Below are 4,644 nucleotides of genomic sequence, written 5' to 3'. Positions count from 1 at the left end.
TCTGCCATTCTTTCAAGAAAAGAAGGCGTTCCATGAAAAAGGCACCAGTTGCACCTAAACTCTAGCAACTATACAAGAGAATTAGTTCAACACCATCATTCTTCAATATACAGACTCCCATTCACCAACCAGAATATAGCAGGTCCTCAGATAAGCTTGTTTGGCTTAACATTATTTTGTTATAATATTTGCGGGAGAAAAACAATCAGTTCCCAGTTGGGGTCGCTGCCTGTGTGGAGCTTGCACTTTCTCCCCAAGTCTGTGTGTTTTCTCCACAGGATTTAGTTTCTCCCTACATCTCAAAAGCTGTGCTCGAGAGACTTACTGGGGTGAGTTGGGCGTGAATGTGCAGTACATGTCCTGTCAGAGTGGGTCCAACCCTGCACCCTGAGCTGCCAGAATAGGCTCCAGCCATGCCAGACCCTGAGCTGGGGTCAGTGGATTGGAAAATGAATGAATGATAAATATAAATTGTCATATAATTAGAAGTATTCTGGGTCATTCTTTAGAAGGTCATTCTTGGGCCTCCCCAGTGGCACAGCGGGTTGAGCACAGTGCTGTGAAGCTGTCCGCAGCCTCTGCAGTGCAGGTTCGATTCCTGGCTGGCCAGGGAGATACCCACATGGCGCGGCAGACCTCTCCTGTCACGCCCACTGCTCTCCTCAGCAGTGTATTTCAGTCCGTCTGCTTGTTATGCTCCGTGCTCTATCTCTGGTGAATCCTCTCACTCTCCTGCACCTCTGGCCTGTACCCCAGCTCTTATATAAAAAAATAAATAAATCTTTTAAAAAAAAAAAAGGTCATTCTTTAGAACTCTGGTGATGTCTTTGTTGTTTTGTTTTTTTTTAAAGATTTATTTAATTATGCATACAAGAACTGGGGTATAGGCCAGAGGTGCAGGAGGTGAGAGGATTCACCAGAGAGAGTAGGGAACAGATCTACTGAAATATACTAGGGAGCAGTGGGCGAGGCAAGAGAAGTCTGCTGCGCCAGGTGGGTTGCTCCCTGCCAGCCGGGATAGAACTCGTGCTGAATGGCTGGCAATAGCTTGATAGCACTGTCTTTAACCCCTGCACCAGCAGGGAGGACCCTGTTGTTGTTCTTTTAAAGGACAGGTTTATTATATGAAAAAGGGGGAAAGGAGAAGATGCTTTTGCAGACACAGGTGGGCAAGAGAGTTGCCTGGTGATGTCTCTGTGACCAGAAATAAGCATAGACACTTAGATCTTATTTATATCAACTAGTCTGTGGTCAAATTGGTTTCATTCTACTTTGTTTTGCTTAAAGTTAGTTTCCAAGAAACTATCAAGGATGTTAAGTGAGGACTTACTATATTAAAAGACCTGTTTACAGGGACTTTGATAAAAATATCACTTTCACTGCTACTGCAAGGACTTTCTTGTGAAATTGTTCCATTTTAACACTGAGTATGTGCCTGAGAGGGAGCACAATGACAGCTACTACCATTTGGCCATGTTGCATTGATTTCTGCTGAGGTGCTGGCAGTTTTACCCACAACTGGCTTCGTGCCATAGTGTACATGAGAGCAAAGCACATGAGAAAGGCCAATAATGCCTTAGAATTTCTATGAGTTTAGGAAAGGGTCTTATGGACCTCCAGGGAATCACATTTTGAGAACCAGTGGACTACTCAATAAATGGTACTGGACCACCTGGTTATCCATGTGGAAAAAATTAAACCACATCACAAACAAAAATCAAGTTCAGCTAGATTTGTTTTTTTAAGTTAAATATGAAAAGTAAAACTTCTAGAAGAAAATATCATAAAGATAGTTTACCAGTTTCCAAATATTTCCACTGGCTGATTTTGCTTTGTATCCTTTCGCTGTAAGAATTCATAGCCTTTTGTAGAGCTACATGTTAAGTCCTATGAGTTGTCCTAATGAATCATTGAACCTGGGTGCCATGTTGGAGACTCCCAGCACAGTGTCATATCAGATATACCCCAAAAGGTTCAGGCTAGAATGAGGCAAGCAGGGCAGCTATAGCACAAACTGCCAGGAGGACCCACAAGTGCTCAACCTATACCTCCTAAAATACTCACTCTAGGGCCTCCCTGGTGGCGCAAGGGGTTAAGCACCGCACTATGAAGCAAACCACAGCCTCTGCAGCAGGAGTTCGATCCCTGGCTGGCCAGGGAGAAATCCACATGGCGAGGCAGACCTCTCCTGTCTCGCCCACTACTCCCCTCAGCAAAGTATTTTGGTCATTCTGCCTGTTCTGTTGCCCACTCTGTTGCTGGTATATCTGCTCACCCCCCGCACCTCTGGCCTGTACCTCAGCTCTTGTATGCGTAAATAAATAAATCTTTAAAAAAAATAAATAAAACATTCACTCTAGACACCCTGCTTGCTTCATTCTAAAGCCTAGACTGTTTTCTGAAACTTGCTTTTTTCATCCAATATAATGCTTTAGAGATGTAGCTATGTTACTGCTTTCCAAAATAGAGTAACCCAGGGTAAGATTTTTTAAGCAAGGCACAAAAAAATCAACCATAAGCGATTGGTGACATTAAACAATATATAATAAATGTGATCACATCAAATAATATATAATAAATTTGGAACATAAAAAGACACCATACAAATGAAAAGGCAAGCCTCAGATGTGAGAACTCTGCATTCAAGAAAATGAAGATACTCCTGCTGGAAATGAGCAGAGATATGGAGAAGCAATTCACCAAGAAAGGTAAATGGGGCATCCCTGGTGGTGCAAGGGGTTAAGATACAACCTATGAAGCTGTTCGCAGCCTCTGCAGCACAAGTTCAATTCCCGGCCCCGCTGGCCAGAGAGCTACCCACATGGCACAGCAGACCTCTCCTGACTCGCCCGCTGCTCCCCTTAGCAGTGTACTTCAGTCGGTCTGTCTGTTCTGTACCCACTCTGTCTCTGGTGAGTCCTCTCACCCCCCTGCACCTCTGGCCTGTGCCCTAGCTTTTATATGCATAAATAAATCTTTTTTTTTAAAAAAAAACCTGGGGTGTAGACCAGAGGTGCAAGGGATGAGAAGATTCACCAGAGAGTGGGGAGCAGAACAGGCAGCTCTACTGAAATACACTGCTGAGGGGAGCAGTGGGCAACACAGGAGAGGTCTGCTGTGCCATGTGGGTTGCTCCCTGGCTGGGGATTGAACTCATGCTGCAGTGGCTGCGGATAGCTTCATAGTGCTGCAACTTAACCCTCTGTGCCACCAGGGAGGCCCAAGGCTATGAATTCTTACAGTGCAAGGGTACAAAGCAAAATCAGCCAGTACAAAAGGCACATGGGGAAGTAGCCAGAAGTCACATAATGTGAACTTATAGCAAAACCAAACAAAGGGTCAAACAAAAATAAACTCTTTTTTGAAAATATTTATTTATGCATACAAGAGCTGGGGTACAGGCCAGAGGTGCAGGGGGTGAAAGGACTCACCAGTGACACAGTGGGCACCAGAACAGGCAGAATGACTGAAATACACTGTTGAGGGGAGCAGCAGGCGAGACAGGAGAGGTCTGCTTTGCCATGTGGGTAGCTCCCTGGCCAGCTGGGGATCGAATTCATGCTGCAGAAGCTGCAGATAGCTTCATAGGTTGCGTCTTAACCCCTTGCGCCACCAGGGAGGTCCCCAAAATAAACTTTAAAAAACCAACCCTTCAAAGATGACCATAGATCTGAGGCATCCAAGAAGAATGGGGGAGGGGGAAGGGAAGAGTGGATGAGAAGGGGGAAGAGCACAATGGATTATCATGGAGGACTATGAGTGCTTTGATGGAGGGAGAGCTTCGGTGACCACACCTGAGGGGAGAAATCCTCTATTGTCAAAATATTAACAAGGATGTAAAACAATGGCACTTCATTAATTAAAAACCAGGTCAGGATTCCAAGTGGGGTCTTATGGGATATACGCAGTTCCTACGTAGAGCAGTATCATGAGTGAAATGTCTATCAAGAAAGCTCACTGGAGACTCAGTGCCTGGAGGAGCTGGTCAAGTACAAAATTCCAGATCCCCAGAACAGATGTTCAACATAAACCACATTGTTTGTACAGCTTAGATACCACAAGGAACTCTTTTCAAGGAAAGATGGGAATCCTCCTGAAATCTAAGTTCCTAGGGATCAGCCAAGGGGCCAATCTTGCAAACAGGCTTTTTTTTTTTTTTTAAGATTTATTTATTTATGCATATAAGAACTGTGGTACAGGCCAGAGGTGCTGGGGCAGGGAGTGGGGGGAGTGAGAGGATTCACCAGAGACAAGTGGGGAGCAGAATAGACTGACTGAAATACATTGCTGAGGGGAGCAGCAGGCGAGACAGGAGAGGTCTGCTGCACCATGTGGGTCACCTCCCTGGCCGGGGATTGAACTTGTGCTGCAGTGGCTGCGGGTAGCTTCATAGGTTGCATCTTAACCCCTTCTACCACCAGGGCAGCCCCGCAAACAGGCTTATCTGAGGATAGCAGTCTGAGGCCCACTATAACTCTTGTGCACAGATTCCATTTGTAAAGCTGTAGAACATAGCAAATAGAATACATATTGTTTAAAGACACCTACCTATAGTTATGTTCAAACATACACAGAAAAATAAACATGAAATTCAAGATTGTAGTTACATTTGAGGAAAAAGAGAGGAATGGGTTTGAGGCAGGG

The sequence above is a fragment of the Talpa europaea genome, assembly GCF_964194135.1.
Source record: "Talpa europaea genome assembly, chromosome: 12".
Taxonomy (NCBI): Eukaryota; Metazoa; Chordata; class Mammalia; order Eulipotyphla; family Talpidae; genus Talpa; species Talpa europaea.
The sequence above is the reverse complement of the archived record's forward strand: the minus strand, read 5'-3'. Positions refer to the sequence as shown.